The 17228-nt window shown below is 41.0% G+C and overlaps 1 long non-coding RNA gene across 1 annotated transcript in view; it reads left to right on the forward strand.

The window, feature by feature from the left end:
* Window positions 1–6491: 6491 nt before the first annotated feature.
* LOC112996938 (uncharacterized) overlaps window positions 6492–17228 on the forward strand; it is a 121824-nt gene continuing 111087 nt past the window's right edge. Inside the window, exon 1 of the long non-coding RNA XR_003262577.2 lies at window positions 6492–6581. This is a non-coding gene — a long non-coding RNA (uncharacterized LOC112996938). The remainder of the gene's footprint in view (window positions 6582–17228) is intronic.

A 17228-nucleotide genomic window follows, 5' to 3' on the forward strand; every position in this document is an offset into this window, starting at 1 on the left:
ATTCATCTGACCTAACTTCAGCTATCTAAAATTAGGTGTCTAGTCCAACCTTTCTGCCTAGGCTCCTGCTGTTGTCAGGGAGAGAGACAGAGTCCCCCAGAGGGTGCTTTATCTTATCCTGGCGCAGAGGCCTAGGTCTCTGGTTTGGTGATCATTAATCTTCGATCTGTGCTCTGCTGCTTGCCCAGCAGGACACATCTGATCCAGATCAGGAGTGATTTATGCTGGCTTTATGCACAGATAAACTCCGAGCCAGCAGATCAGGGCGTCTGTGAAATGAGGATAAGTCTTCCCCTCTTTCATTCTTTTGCCTGCTCTGTCAATTTACATTTCAATCCGGCAAATATTTATCCATGTGTCATTTTATGCAGATTAGTTAAAAAAACAAACAAACAAACAAACAAAAACATGGCACAGACTTTCTGCAGGGCTGAGGCCCGGGACTGTGAAGTCTTTGGATGAAGGGCTATTTCTCACTGTGTTCTGTGCAGTAAGCACCATCAGAGCCCAGCTGGGGCTTCCAGGTCCTGAAGTATTAAATCATTGTCATCATCATCCGCCCTAGCTGACAATCAAACATCTTCCTGCTGGAGATATGAAGAAATAGGTGGTATTTACTGAGGCCCCTTAGCCTCTCAGCCATTTGCCTCCACAGAGTAAAATGAATTCAGTTCTGTCTCCCTTCAGTGATCCAAAATTGAAATAAAAACATGCTTTTTATCAGGGTAATGCTTGCCAAAACACACACCAGCAAGCCTCTCTGATCTACGCACAAGGATCAGCCATATAAAGGGCATGTGACAAGTATCAGCTTTTCAGAAGCATTACATTGGACTTGGCAAAGCACTAGCAGGCAATTAAAACCTTGCATGAACCCAAGTTGTGCCTCTGCTTGTTTGCAGAGTTAAAATATTTCCTTAAAAAACAAAACAAAAATAAATAAGCCTCAGCAGCTTAATGAGATTTTTATTATCCTGCCTCTTATTTAATGGTATGGAAATGCAAGGACTGTCCTGTATAAATAGCATCCCATTTCTTTCTTCATTTTCTTAAGATTTTTAACTAATCAGCCTGAAAATGCACTTGCCATTAATCTGATAACCACTGTTTCCTTTAGCAACAATCAAACCCTGGCTCTCAGATATAACTTTATTTGGAGATAAGATCTGATTCATTTATTGTATCTTTTTAATTATGAAATGCAATTTAGATATAATTATCTCACTTACTGAGCTTAAGGTGAATTCACTACTCATACTGGTCAGCAATTAGACCAGTTTGCCATAATAATTTCTTTCCAGCTCAGACGGTAAGGTGAGCGTTTTGTTTTGGGCTTTCGTTTTATTGATTCTTTCACGGTAGCCCGAAGAACCTTGAACATTATAATGACTCCATATCTACACAGACTTCTGCTTATGGCAGATAAATGCCAGCTATGGGAACCCTATGTATGATTCTTCTCACCTCCAGTGAAGACCTCAATTTCTGTGCTACCTACTCAAGCTCCCTTTCTGCAGTGGGGAGAAATAAGTATTTCCAGACTGTGATTTATCTCTTTTCAACGTCTGCCATAGGATGAGACAGCTAGTGCTCTAGGTGGCCTAGCTCTTTCTATAGCCTACAAAAGGAGTCTAGACAAAAGGCTTAGATGCAGGTTTCTATTACAAATATCTGCATGAGGACAGATACAACCTACTCCATGTGTAAATGCAGAAAACAGCCTAAAAGGCCTGAGCTTTCCAGCAGAAGGGAGTTTCCCCTTAAAAATAATGCAGTATTATGACTTCCAACATACCTGTGGACCAGCCACTGCACAAGCACAGTAATCACATACAGAGGGCAAGAGAGCCACTGGAAGACAGCAGTGTACACACACTAGTGGATATTTATAGGGGAAGAGTCTAAAATTCAAAGGTCAGAAGGCATTTTATTGGCAAAACATAGATAGAAGTGTCTGTTTCCAACTCCCAAGCATGGTGTTATTTGAAAATACTGACATAGCTCACTAAATGTGTGCATAATGATGCTTAGGGGCTTGTGTTGCATCTATAAACTGAAGTGGAGTTGTGAGTAGGATGCAGAATTGAGCGCTGGTTTGCTGTTACCACTTATGCAGGTGCCTGCTCTCAGGGAACAGTGCATCTCTTGCTCAGTACATCCCAAGTTCTAGTCTGATTTCCAAGTCTAGACAGCTTTTTCTTGGGTCAATGAGAGCTGGAAAAATGGGAGCCTTTCCCACCCTCAAAGGTGGGAAGAAAAAGGCAGGTCCAGCTACACTCCACTTTACACCAAGTAACTCCTGACTAATCATTCCCAAGAAGCTTCTCAGCCAAAAGGAGTCTCAGACTTTCTACTCTACAAAACCTGGAAAAAAAGGGATATAAGACCTTCTGGCAACAAGGTCTGTCCTCACCGTGTCATCCTGACAGACATGAAAGATGCCAGAATTTGCCTGGCATCTGCTCCTGTGAAAAGAGGGTTTTTTTCCAGTGCAGTGATGCTTGACTCTCAAATTAATGCTTTCAGCACGCAGAAAATCTTAAGCACACAGAAGCTGAATTGTAAAGTCCCATTGCAACGCCTATTTGCAGGCTTTGTGTTCTGCAAAGCTTGTTCTGACTTGTTTCTCCTGATGTTCCTCTCCTGGTGAGAGGGAAGGAGAACACAAAATTAATTCCCAGCTCTAAAGCAATGTGGAAACTACAGAGAAACTGTTATCCTGTGTAACTGTTAATCTCTCTGCTGCCATGGCACACTGGTGAAATAGCAGTTAAATACTGTACTTTAACATACAAATTAGAATTTTTATCCTAGACATTTCATAGTATCTGCTGTGATATCATTAGCCCACTCTTGAAAAAAATAAGCTTTCTTCTTCAGCTAAAATGACCCTGGGAAATTCATCAGCACAGCTGGGTTCTAAGGAGGCATCGAATCACATAATACATGGGGATAGTCAGCTTACTCTTACCTGCATTTAAAAGCAATCTTCTTGTCCTTAAATAATCTACACATGTTAATTAGAAGCTAGTAAAGTATCTTAAATGGTGTGAAATTAGAATGAATTATTCATGTCATTTCTTGGCTGCAGTGGTTGCAGATAGTGTTTTTGTTTTGGGGAAAAAAGACTTAAATAATGAGAAGATGAAATCTCTTATTAATTTGTTTTCCTACGAGTAGAAACCTTTTCTGTCAAACAGTGCTTCAGTTAGAAGAGTACTTAAGATGAGAAAAAAACAGCCACTCATTTAGCCAGTATATATTGACCAATCTTTAATCACTGACTAGCCTCAGACTACTTTCAGAGATATCAGTGATGCAGAAATAGCCTTTTTCCGGCTACACAGCCCATGTTCTCTGCCCATGACAAAATGTTTCCTACAGCGAGAAAAGTAATTTAGAGGCTGCTGATTTGGGGTGAAATATTACAAGTTTACCATTTTCTAGGAAACCTTTCTGCAAGAATTGGAACAGATAGGTCCATTTTCCTTGGGAGAAGAGGTCAACTTTGGTCATCTTTGAACACAAGCCAGCATGAATGGTCCAAGATTCACTAATTCTTTTCTGAGAAGAGCTAGAGAGTTAAATCTTTCTACCTCCTCCAACCTGGGGCTGAATAACGAGTAGGGACAGCAGGTTTTGACTTAGAGCAACTTCGCTAAAGCAAAATGAATAAGACACAGATAGAAAGATAATTAGCAGAAACACAATTAAGCTATCCCAACAGGAGCCAATCTTCAGCATCTCAGCCAGAACATGCTGTTCCAATCGCACCAGGTAGAACAGTTCTAGTGCCATTTAAAGCATTCAGCTAAAGAAAGCACATCCTCGTTTATTTGTTTGAAAACAAATTTAAAAACCAACAGGGAAAATGGCACAGGAGAGTGAAGTAACATAGTGGAGTGGAAATCCAGGAACAAGAGCTGAGGAAAAGCAATAAAGAGGCTGCATCTACTTCTGTCTATGTGGGTCCAACAGTAGTGCTTTATGGTACCTGAAATGCTGTAAATCTCTTCACTTGATCACAAGAAAACCTCCATCTCCTGAAAGCCAGAGATGGTGTTTACCATTCTTATAATTTATTATATGGCTGCACTCAGTGTTGCCAGCAGAACCTGAGTCCTCCCTAACCTACCTCCCCTCCCCTCACCCCCAAAGTTTATACACAGTGAGAGACTAGCCTGGCAAAAGGGCTGGCAGCACAAATACAAAAGACAGAAGGAAAAGAGATGCACAGGGAGCCAAAACACCTTGTCCAAAACACAGAGAAATGCAGTAGGTACATAAACATGTTAGCTCTAGGGATATGAAACTCCAGTGCAGCTACCAGCCCGAGGTTGTAACTCAGCACATGGTCAGCTGTGGTTCACAATAAACACCAAGTAACAGTCCCTGCTTTTCATTAAAGGGTTGAATTACCATACTTTTCTCTAGGATAGAAGTGTGTTTTGAGGCCATTACTCAAGAGTAGATGGCATATGGGAAGTTCACAACTAAGTGTACCCCGTAATAATGTGTTCATGTTCCTGTTCCCAAAGTCAATGGCAGATAGAGGAACAGACTCAGTTTCAACTCCCAGTTCAGTGCCCTACTCACTAGACCACAAAATTGTTTTTTATACAGACAGATATATAAAGATATGGATGGATGGCTCCAAGCCTGATTTTATTGCCATATGGACACCAAAAAATTAGCATTTTAAAATGCAAAGGATTTTAGCTGCTGCATATTAATGAATCCAAGTTCCCACAATGAGGCAATAATGAAATGACCTATAAAAACAGTTAACATCAGTAGAAGTGAGATCAAACATAGCTTCTGTGCTAAAAACCCTCCTATGGCTACAGCAGCACACACACATTCTCATCATAATTTGCCTGCTCTATACAGCACAGCTATCTCAAATATGGAACTACTGCTGGATCAAATATCTAACACAATGCTGTCCATTCACCTAAATCCTGAGCTGGTTTATATCATTTCATCTTGCAAATATCCTGCACCTTAAGGGAAACCTCACAGCACTGTCAGACAGAGTTTCAGATCTGGCACTTCTGTGTGTAAATCGACATCCCCAATGAATGCATTTAAAAATATCTGTACAGGACATATTCCTTTCACACTGCCAAGATCTGTGATTTCCTTCTGGGTTTTGGTGTTCTCACACACACCCCTACAGTGTAACAAGGTTCACTTTCTCAGCTATCATAGATAATCATTGTGATAGCAAGGAAAAGAGAGAAAAGATGCAAAGCCACACCACGCCGTCAAGCTCACAACAGGAGAAGTAAAACATATGGCTCCAACACAGAACACCTTCAGTCAAATTCTCAACGGTGGGGCTTCAACAGATTTCCAGGAACCACAAACACCTCTCTCTGTGCCTTGCCAGGTGCCTCAGATACGTGGTCCATTCAGGGGAATGTAACTCTAGACCTGCCAGCTCCAACAATGAAGGCCCTATTCCTGCCTCCTATTCTATTTTTTTTAATTGCTGTGATGAGAGATAACAGGACAGATAATGTCCCTGATGCTATCATATTATAAGTCTTTATACAATGACATGAAGACAGTTCAGTAAACCTGGTGGGTACTAGGCATAAATGACAGTGCAGGAAACGTGGCTGTCACTGTTATTTCCTTCCATGTCTGGAATCAATAAGGATGGAGCAACCACAAATGGAATAAGTTACCATAAGTTATGAGAGCAACTGGAAACTCTGAATTTCTCTTTCACTTGAAATTTTGATATGTCAGCATTTTCAGTGAAATTGAAGGTCCATAAAATTGTACTGGAAAAAAAAATTGAAGGCTAATCTACAGACACTGACAATTTTTTTTCTCTAATTAGTATACTTCTTTTCTTCTTCAAAGTGTTAGTCTATTTCATTATAAACTCAAATACGGGATACTTTGATCTAAAAAATAAGGTGTTTTAGATGTGTGCTAATTAGCAGCTGTCCTTAAAGATTTTTATGATAAATTTGATAAAAAATCATATTATAATCTGTCATGCCATACTATATACTTAGTATGAGAAGATTATGTAACATTTATTTGATGCAATATGACACATCATCTATACATCAGTGTGTTGGACCTGCAGAAAAAAGTAAAGGGGTACGAAAGTGAAAATTAAACAAATACCATTTAAAATAAAATGGTTAAGTAGTCCAGAAATAAGATATTGATATGATCAAGAATGATTAAAAAATCCATTTAAAAATAATGTGAACAGGAAATGTAATCAAATTCTATGTAATTTTATTAAAAAGTGTTTTTAAAAACTAACATTTTTCTAGCTGTGGCAAAATGTTTTTGGAAGGGTCAAGCTGCAGGGACACAGCCTAGATACAGATGAGCCTATTGACACAAAGAAGGTCTTCCACTGCGTATAGGCCCTTTAAGGGCTCCACTGGCCCCTCCAGCTCCACCCTCCAGCTGGTATATAAGGCAGGAAGGTGGCTGCTGGAATGGTTTGCTGGTGAAGGTCTGGGCTACTGCAGGAGGTGCTCTGGGGTGGACGGACTGCTGTATGAAGAGGACTGCTCAGCTGTATGGAGATGGTGGTCAAGTCAAAGGTACTGCTTTGTCTGGGGGTGTCTGAGTGAGGCAGTGGCAGGCGGGTGAATCCTTCAGCTGTTGGGGACTCTGAAATTCTGTGTTTGTAAGGGGGCTCAGTGCCCTGCTGGCCACTTGATGGAGGGGATTGAGAACTGGGTGGCTGGAGTGCGGTGGCCTGTTTGCTTTCAGAGCTTGGCCTGTGTCTGTTGAAATGGTTGTGCTGTGTGTGTCTGTGGTAGTTGATCTTGACATGCTCTGGAAGTGCTGCCCAGAAGTCCCTGTCCTCAGGGCATTGAGGGGCAGTGTGTGGCTGGCTCTGTTCTGCACAAGGGACGCAGAAACATGGTGAGGTTGTGGTCTGCCAGGTGCCTGGTGTCAGTCTGATGACAGCCTGCCCTGAAATGCAGGATCCTGGTTTCCCTGGCCTAGAGCTCTGCCTAGGGAGTTGTGGTCCTTTCCTTTCATTCCAGTCTTGATAAGAAAATACATCACAGCGTACAGCTTTGCATATTAAAAATGTGCTTTAAATGCCTTCCCAAGTTGTCTCCAGTGCTTTTCATTTTAAGATGCTTAAAGTATGAATAACGAAGACAGAAGGAGTAGGTCAAGGGATCAGACACTGCATATCCACAAAAAACAGGAAGTAGTAGTATTTGGCAAACAAAATTATTTACTGGCATGAACTCTTGACATGGATGAGAATTAACTTTGCTAAATCCAGATGGTGCTGCAAGGAACACTGAAGTCAATTCTTCCCATTGCTGAAGTGCAGTGTAACCTATTTGTCCTTTATCTGTCCTCGTTATGTGGTGATGAGATCAAAGCTGACATCTGGCTGCAGTTTTGCTGAAACTGGGCAAGTGATACTCTCCACTGAATTCATAAAGAGAAAATACATTTGGAAAGCAAGGGTACTGGGGCTGCCTCCTAAAAGTTTTAGTGTTCTGGATATGTCTTGCATACAGTAGTAACTGCTTCTTGTGATAATGCAGAATCCTAAAAGCTAATGGATTAAACATGATTAATGTCTTAAAATGTATTTCTCTGAAACTTTGCTAGTATGTTAAACCACTGGCCAATTTTTGTGATAGTCTGATATTTGCATCTGTGAAAAGAGTTTATAAAATGCAATGTGTTGCACAGTCCCTGTTATGTGCTAGCTGCAGAGGATGGCGACTCTTATAATTCTGCGTAGTTCTGATTCTTTAGTGCAAGCTGTCATGATGCACACATTTAATCCTTGAGGGCTGCAGGTCAAGCTCTGTATGTGGCTCATGATAGATGTGTTTGTACCTGGCCTAGCACAGCTGTGTTAACCACTTTAAATGTGTAAAAGAAAAGGAAGAGAATGAAGTCTCTAGTGTACTAGAACAACTCTTTAAATGGCTGTATCCATTTTTAATGTGCCTTGCTAGTTAAAAATAATCCTTTCAGTTGCACCCTTCAGGTGAAGTTAAAGGACCTTGAACTGGTGAAGAGCCAGGTACTGTAGTAGCAGTGAGTACCGGCAAGGGCTAGCTTCTCCACACACTGTTGTATGGAATATAGCCCTGATTTAGCCATAAAGTTGCATTTAATCCTTGTAACTGCGTTGCTAAATTCTATGCCTAAATAGGAGGTGATAGTGCCTCCTTAAAAAAGTGTAGTAAACATCATATTGCAGAGCTTTTATCTAATATAATAAGCTGTAAGCTGTTCTGAGATGTGGCGTATTCTTAGTAATGAGAGCATTTATAGTTGTGAAATTCATGTGCTTTCAGCTTGTGAATGGTATCTTTATTTTTCTGGAGTTCCTGTGACTGTCTAGACTGACTGTTGTATCTGAAGCCTTAACACTTACATGCTGGTCTGTCTCTACCTAAAATGTAAGTGCCTGGACTTGCAAAGGTACTTGAGTACTTAGTCCTGCTGAAATCAATGCCTGCACATCTCCTGAGTCTGGGCTTGGGCTGATGAACTTGGTGGCTGGCTAGGCAGCATGCCTTGGCTAGCAGACTTGTGCCTCCCTAGTCATTGACCACCTAGAGAGCTTACCAGCCCTTTTGCCTCAATGTATTGAACGTATAATAAATGAAAGAGTTCAGTTTTTTCCCCTTGCCAGTAACTTCTTAAGGCTGATGTCAGTTTTTTAAAACAAGAGAATTACATGTGTTATGAGTCAGGTGTGTAAAAGCAGAATGGTAAACTAGCTGCATCTCTAGCTTGGGGAGTGAGGGGGATGGGGGCTAAATGTAAATTACAAGTTTTCTTTAGGTATAAGACATTCCTTAAAAATTTCTTAAGGTTGCCTGGAGCAATAAGAGTGGTCTTTAAGGTTTCTCCTGTCACTTTGAGGAAATACTGTATAGCTGCAAATATTAAACTTAACATTCTCACCACCTCTGCTATTGACTTTCATTTATATTAGGAAAGCTGTATTGCATAGCAAGCTCTGGATGTGCAGATATGTATCCTCAGTTTGCAGATAGTCTTAAAATATCATTTAAGAACTGGCTAAATGGCTCTTCCCATTAGACTGAAGTCATTCATAGGTCTGAAGGTGGTCCTGATATACTAAAATAGGGACTTGTGGAGAGCAGTTAGTCCTCATATATGACTAAATTGCTAGCTGTCACTGAAGGTAATTCCTGGAAGACAGACTGAACTACTGTAAGTGCTGTCCACTGCTCTTATGATTTATGAAGGAAGTGTGCAATGATGGTGACTATGCAATGCAAACCTGCTGACTGGCCTTATCTTTAGGATCAAACTGTTAGGGAGTGCATAGAGAGCATGTAAGCAATGTCAATGTTTGCTTGGACTGAGTGGGCCAAATTCTCTTCTAATGTATCTCACTGAAGCATGTTCTTGGCTGTGCTTGCCTAGCAACTGCTGATAGCAGCATGAGAAGCAATAGTGCTTTATCTCAGGCACAGTTCATAGGGAGATCTAGTATACCTTATTAGATCAACAGTAGTGCATCCTGTTGTTTGCCAGATGCTTGTTCTTTTGGAATTTACACCACTTTCAGTGATAAAACATCCCAAGTTTGGGGAACTGGAGACAGTAAGGTCTCTCCCCTATGGCTTCTCCCACCTTAGACCTGAATCCAGAGCCACCAAGCTTTAACCTGTACACAAACTGATTGCTGTTATCTCTGAAGGATTTCAACTATCCTGTGAAACAAGCTAAGTCTCTTAGAACAGCTTACTGAGGTTTCTCTGTCAGCCTGCTCAGAATATCTGCAGATGATATCAAACAAATATCCATTGCTAGACAGCCTTAAGGTGAATTTAACTTTTAATTTAGATCTGCAATTTGCAAAATATTTCTCTTCCAAATGAGACTGGATCCCAAAGCCAGGCTCTAAATCTCTGAAGTCTGGAAAAAATTCCTGCTGGAGCCATGCTCTGGCCTAAAGCTCTCCCTCTAATACTGACATCAGATTATCTTGGGAGGAACACAGAATGGTCTAAGAAATTTAGCAAGGTCTTTGTTCCTCAGTGCTCAGACACACTGAAAGCCTTTCTGGCTCTTTCTTCTCTTTCTTGGCTTTCATAAGATCTTGTGATCCATTTCAAAGGGAAACTCCTTCAAAACCTAAAGCTATTTGATGAAATAAAAGCAAACAACTTAAGTTCTGTTTACTCAGTTTTCCACATTAGGAAAACATCTGTTCTGTTTGGTTCAGTTGTGGTCAAGAGGAAGATTTCAGGGATTTGCTTCATGTGTGGGTTGAGACCTTTGCAGTGCAGGATGGACATCAGCTGTGGGTTGAGAAGCTGGCATCATGGCAAAGCTGAGACCTGGCACATTGAATGCCTTAATTGGCAAGGCCCCTGTTCTGGTGTTAATAGGCTGCAGGTAGCAGCATAAGAGGGGTATTCAGGATGGTTTCTTACTTGCACAAACACATTACTAAAATGCATGAAATGCTTGTTGGTGCAAAACTGCTTTATGAGAATACTCATGGAGATCATAACTGTCCATATGTGCTGCCACTGAGCTTTGGTCTGTTTGTCCAAAGCAATCTCTGCAAGTGTTTTGTTTGCTGACAATTCATTGTCAATTAACTTAGAACCACAATGCTGCCTTATGAATGAGCATCCTAACTCCTAAAAACATTTTTGGGCCTGGTTCAAGTCTTGCACTTGCTTTCTGCATTGAAGTAACCTCACTGACTCAAGTGCTTCTCCTGTTTTTCAATTGTGTAAGTGAGATGAGAAACAAGCTCTCAAAACCCAGATTCTGAGTATCACTTGAAAAACAGCTTGTTACTATTTACTTATATTCAGGTTGAACTAAAACAACCCAGTGACTTTCAGAGGCTTTAGGACGGACCTTGGGATCATGATTTAAATTACATAAGTATTTCAAGTAGCTGCTTTGCATTGTTCAGTAGTAGGGAAATATTGCAGAAGAAACTCACTGCATTTCTTACAGCTGTTTTATTGCAGAGCAGCAAAATTTTCCATCAAGCACATAGGATACACATCATTCTGTTAAGAAAAAAGGGCAAATAAAAATAATAACCAAAAATAAACTATGAGAACATGCCACCTTGTTATTTGTCCTTTAATGTTTTCAAAGCATTTGCACTTCAAAACTCACTAATCTGTCCACTTTGATTTACTTTTACTGAAATACAAATCAAACTCAAAGCCCAAGGGAAGGGGGATTTTTTTTAGCCTGTGGCAAAGAAACAATTTTAATTTATTTTAAATATATTCTGCACTCCTTTGTTCTTGCTCAGTCAAAAAATATATGGATTTCAATGAGTTTTGCTTAGCTATGGAGTAACTGAGGATTGCAAAGATGCTCTTTGTGTTTGTAGCTCAGTAAATCCCCTTAAGTGTTGAGGCAAGGTCAAGAAACTGCCCTACTTCCATGATTACATGGAAAAATACATGTTTGTAGAAAATGAGGAAGCCTAAGGGGAGAAGTTCTTTGATAACTACATGACAAGCAAAGGATACTAGTGACTGACTAGGCCTCTTGCCCCAGGGAAATGCTGAAGGAGTTCAAGTGGTTCACTCCAGGCTATTTTAGGCATCTGCACTGGGTAAAAAAGCCATGTCCAGTGCCAGCTTTCCTTATAGGAGAGCTGAACTGCCCTGCAGAGACTGAAGCTAGTTGTTTAACACCAGACCAGGAATTCTCCTACAGCCCTACTAAGGGCAGCTGTCAGAAATAGCATTTAGAATAGCATTTAAAGCATTTTAAACATCTTCCATTTTAACAAAACATCCTTTTCCAGTGGAAAAATTACTTTATAAATTCCTGATCAGTTCAATTGACCCAACTGACTTTCAGACAAGTCCTTAGGTTGCCCAAGGTCTGACCACTAAACTGGAAATCTGCCCACCTCATGAAGGGAAGGCAGCAGGAGGCTGCTGTAGGAGATGGAAGCAGGAGTGAGCGTGCACTTTGCTTACAGTGGTCAGGGGTTCAGGAGGAAACCCTCTTGTCATTACATCTGCTTGGGTTTTACTGACGCTCAATGCACGTTTGACTTAGGTCAAGATAGCATCATGGTGTTCACGGCCATAGCCTGTATTTCTTATTATGGGTTTCTTCCATAAATAGATTAGAATCAGAAGGCTGAAAATATCAAAACCATTTTTTTCACCTCTGACAGGAGAGGTATTTTCCTGAATTGCTAATCCCCTCCCCTAACTTCTTTCTTCACTTTGCCTGATTTGTTAGAACATATGAGCTGAGAGAAAAGTGTTGCCCCTGATGCCACATTCTCTGCATTGGAGAACATTGAGCACTTCTCAGATCAATTAGTGTTTTTAACAGAAAGGAGGATGGTAGTTTTGTCCTGTTTAGCTATGCATGGAATGGGAATTAGTTAATTGCCTAATTAGGAATTAGGGAATCGGAATTTAGGGAATTAGCCTAAAGACTTTATTTTTGTCTGCTGGAAGTCTGACATTCCTTGTTACTGTCCTTAATTCATTTCTAATGCCTTGTCCCATGACAAAACACCTGTTACCTGAGAAGATTTCCTGAGCAGCAGAGTACTGTCTTTAGACATGTCTAATGTTGAGTGGGCATTTTAATCGTTACATACAGAAATGTGTGTTTAATCTCTTCCCTTCAGATTGCTTCCAAAGGAAATATGCAAGTACATGACAGGCTATGCACTGGTGTGGAAAAAAATATGTATGAAGGTGTGTGTATTAGTACTTGTAGTATGTTGTATGTAAGGAAGGATTTGTTCTTTGTTTTATGTATGTACATATGGAAGCATGTGCTGTGTGCCTGTGTACTCTGGGCTGTACACAAGGGAAAATGTGCAGGGGAGGATTAGCAGCCAGAGCACATCTTTCTCTGAGAAAGAGGAATGGCAGAAAATCTAAGTGGAAATTTACAGCTGCAGCTGGAGACACTTGAACTGTATCAGAGTAACCTCAATAACTGCATTCTAGAAGATGCTGTGAAGGACTAACCCATTTCTTTTTTCTAATGAATAATGGAAAAGGCACTCCAACATTACTAATTAGGAAAGATTTTATTCTGAGAAACTTTAATAGGAGTATTAATAAACATCAACTTGAACAACATTTTGGGAGCATGTAGATGTTCAGGGCCCTGACAAAAGCTTCCAGCAAAGTGGAACAAGTGTCCAAAATACTGCACAGACAAGCTTCTTGTGCCCTGCTCCCAGTTCTCAAACTCCAGTGAGGTACTAAAAGCCTTTCCAGATGATCTCATCAAATAAAGGCAGAAGGGTTTGCTGCCCCTGATTCTGCGAGAGCAAATAGGCCTCCCAACACACTCAGCACTTCTGCAGCTAAAGTTGTATAGCACCTTCTGGGACTGGTTTACTGGCTGAACATCTGTCCTTAAGCTCAGTGTCCTGGGATATTAAAAGGACACCAAACCACACTGCTCAAACAAGGTGTACCTAGATATCGTAGAGCTGGTAGCAAGTGGGACATGTTTAATCAGCAGACTCATATCCGGAGATGTGACATGCTGTGTTTGCAGCACCAGGAGTTCTTGGCTCTTTGCCACTTGCATTAAAAGCAGTATTGTCACTTCTGTGCACACACTGTACTCTTACCACTTCTTGGTGCAAAGTAAGCATAATGTAAACTAGGTCATCTAAACTGTTATCTTCTAGAGACTGTGGTAGCTCTGATCTCTTGCAGTTTATTCAAGGCACTGTCTTATTAAAAAATGATTGTACAAACTAGGTTTTTAAAGTAAACTAGGGTCTATTGAAATGGTCCAGCAGGCAGCACAGCCATTCTAATGGCTTTAATACTCCCTGAGTGACTCTCACCCAGGAAGTATGGTGAGAACAGGCTTTCTGGCCATGTGCAGTTTGGATTCCTTTTGAATGTCTGCTAGTGTGCCAGGGTCTATCTCAGGTTTTAGGGCTGGAAGATATCATTTGTGTATCTGTAAAGAAGGTGTGCTAGTGTCATCTAACTCCAGAAATGTGTGAGGGGGTGGTTGTGTCAAAAAATGGCAGCTAGGTCACAGCACTGATATGGACAGACCACTTAAACAGGCTTCTCAACTGTGCATGAGTCATTCTAGGGTTCACTTGAAGGGACTCTGCAGAAGTAAGCTAGGTCTAACAATTGCTTTATTTCCTAGCTTGGCTGCAGATTTCCAGTGTAATTTTGGGGCTAGTCACTTTTAATTGTACACAATCAACAGTGGGCAGACCACTTGCCTCAGGAGTCTGAAGCAAATAAAATTGGCTGGGGGTGCTCAGTATTATTGGTGAAGGTAATGGAAATGTAAATAGCTACCACTCAGCAGCAGCATCACAATATAAGTAGCAGTAACTGCATGCAGCTAGCTTGGTGCTGTGGTATGTAGGCTAAAGTGTATGTACTCAGAAACAGCATGTCTTTCAAATCATTGCATCAGTCACTGCAAATTGCAAATAAGATAGGGTGTTGCAAGGCTAGACCAAGCCAGGGCTATGCCAGATTTGCCACTGGCTGTTCTTCCTCCCTGCTTTTGCTATATCAAGCCCATGCATAATACCTCATTTGGAGTAGATCAGATGTAATGTATCACAGCAGTTCAGTCATAACACAATGACTGCTAAAGATTAAATCCTCTGTTTCTATTAAACCCTCATATGCTGTATTTCTCACATGACTTGTATCTGTATTAACACCTTAGATCTGAGAGGCAGAGGAGCAGACAGGACTCCTGTGTCTAAAGATGAATGTTGATGAAATGGACTGTTTTGACTTTTGACTCCTAATGCCTGAATCAGCAGATGAGCTGTGTTCTACTGCTTCGTAAGCAGCTACCCATCATCTGGCTTCATCTCATGAATTCCTATGGGATGGAGTCTCCTACTTCTTGCTACACCTTACTCCAGTTGGTAGAAATACTTACAGGACAGGGAAGAATTCCACAGGCACTTACAATTTTGCAATGGAAACCATGTGAAAAGATGAAAAACATGTTCTCCTAGGTCTGCAGAGCAAGCTGTTCTAAATATTTACTGAAAATGCCCACTGAGGCTTCAAATGAGAAAGACTTTCCTTTGAAAGTGGTAGTGTGATTCCAGAGAGGTCCGCTTGCCTTGATTGATGCCCCAATACAATTTGGAGGTCGTGTGTTCAGGGAAAATGACAAAGGGCATGAATTAGTCCTGTGCTAAAGAGCGGATTTCCATGTGGTTAGGCTTCTAGCTTAGATCCCTGTTGCCTCTGGCCCTCCTTCTAGGGAATCTGCAGCAAGATATGATTGCCCACATTACACAAAGCCTTCAGACATAAGGACTTCAGGCATTGTCTTACATCCACCTCTGCAGCTGTCATTGCACTGTCACACCGCATTTGCTGCTTTCACTAAAACTGCCTTAAGTGAGATGAAGCAGTCAGTGAAACTTCCCTGAAGAGCATGGGTGGATGAACTGCAGCTGACTGTACTGCAAGGGGACTGTTCTCTCTTTAGGAAAATCTTCTCACAAAGACTCTAAGAGGAGTGTACTTGCTGGTGCTCACCTTAGATCAAACTTTGAAAATGTTAAGTTCTGTATTGGGAGAACTCTCTGGAGGGAGCTTTTAATTTGTGGAGGTGGCTTCATCTGGTATGACAGTTGTCTAGGTCTGATGTCTAGCTTCCTTATAGCTATCACTGGAGAAGACTTCTGTGCAAGAGCTCAACTTAATCAAAGGCAGACCTCCAAAGCAGACCAGATGTCTGCCCTCCCTAGTCAACTTTGTAGGTGTCTAAAATTAGACAAATGAGTCCCTACACTATATGTATCTATACTGCCTCCTGGTTGCTACTGTTAATCACTTGGCAGCAAGGTGCCCTTGTTCCTACTTATTCTGTATTTATAAATAAATACTTGGTGCATTAGTGACTCAAACCCACTGACTGAGGCACTTATCTGAGATTTGAACTGATTTCTCATCCCTCACCAGTGGATGTTTTTCTAAGACTTGCCAATTGTCTACTGCTTAGGAAGCTCATCAAAATGTCAGGCTTAGTTTGAGTTGCAGCCAGAACTGGAACAATTACCTCCTGTCCCACACTCTGCATGAGACCCATGGAGATGCAGTCATGAAAATCTCAAATACGTTTATGTTTAAAAAGATATCCCACCTGATAAAATAAACTGCTGTGGATAACTGCTTTCTGTTCACAGGTCCTTATGCAGGAATATTGCTTGAGCCTGAACAATTCTAGACAATAGTTTTCATTGTAAATCGGCTTGAAATTTTTCTCCATTAGAGTCCATTCCAGATTTGAGTATCATTGCTGTTCACTTTATTGTAAACTCAACCAAAAAATGTTTATATAAAAAGAAGGGGGGAAGGAGGGAAGTACTGTGGTCACTGAGTTTTATTTTTGCTGCAAGCCTTAATCGTACTGAATAGCTGCCTATGACTGAGTTATCAAGTTTAATGATGAAGAAAGGAATAGAAGTGTGCTTTTGGCTGGTCTCTTTATGTAAAGGCTATGATCTTTGTCCAGTAGATTGACAAAACTTCTATTAATGGGATTTATTTATGCATGCTGATATGTACAGTGTGGGGACAGGCTTCTTCTAATGCTGCCTTCTTGGAGACAGATGTCAGTGCTGTTCGTAGAAAGGTGCTGTTGCAAACTGTAATGTTCTGACATGCTGTCTGTCTTGTCATCTTGCATATTCCTCCCCTGAACTGGCTTCATACAAGGGACAGCCAGGGAGCAACACTAGCATCTGTTATATGGGCTGCACTGTGGTCTCTTAAAGTGAAGAGGTGACCACTTTCAAGCAGAAGCTGTTGTTGCAGCCACTGACCTAATACTATTTTAAAATCCAGTGTTTCATCTTAGCCATCAGAACCTAAGGGTCAAAAGGCTGGAAGGAGTTAACATCAGCCTGACACCTTCTTTCAGGATCAATGGATTTTAAAAAATAGCAGAGGACCACAAAGCTAGAGGGAGCACAAATAAATGAAGCAAGGGAAAGTCAGTCACCCTGGAAGACTGCCTCCCACTGAGCACAGAGTAATAGGTTTGGAGTGGTAAGACTGCAAACTACCTCTAATCAGTTATTTTCTATGCCACTGTATACAAAGGAGCATCACTGCATGACAGCTTGGGTGGCCTCTAAAAGTCATTGTGGATGACAGCTGCTCGCAGTCACTTCCAAAACTGTTTAGTTCCATCCAGAATTTAAGCAGGCCCTCTGCATACAGGACTGG

This window comes from Dromaius novaehollandiae, chromosome 15 (assembly GCF_036370855.1).
Source record: "Dromaius novaehollandiae isolate bDroNov1 chromosome 15, bDroNov1.hap1, whole genome shotgun sequence".
Taxonomy (NCBI): domain Eukaryota; kingdom Metazoa; phylum Chordata; class Aves; order Casuariiformes; family Dromaiidae; genus Dromaius; species Dromaius novaehollandiae.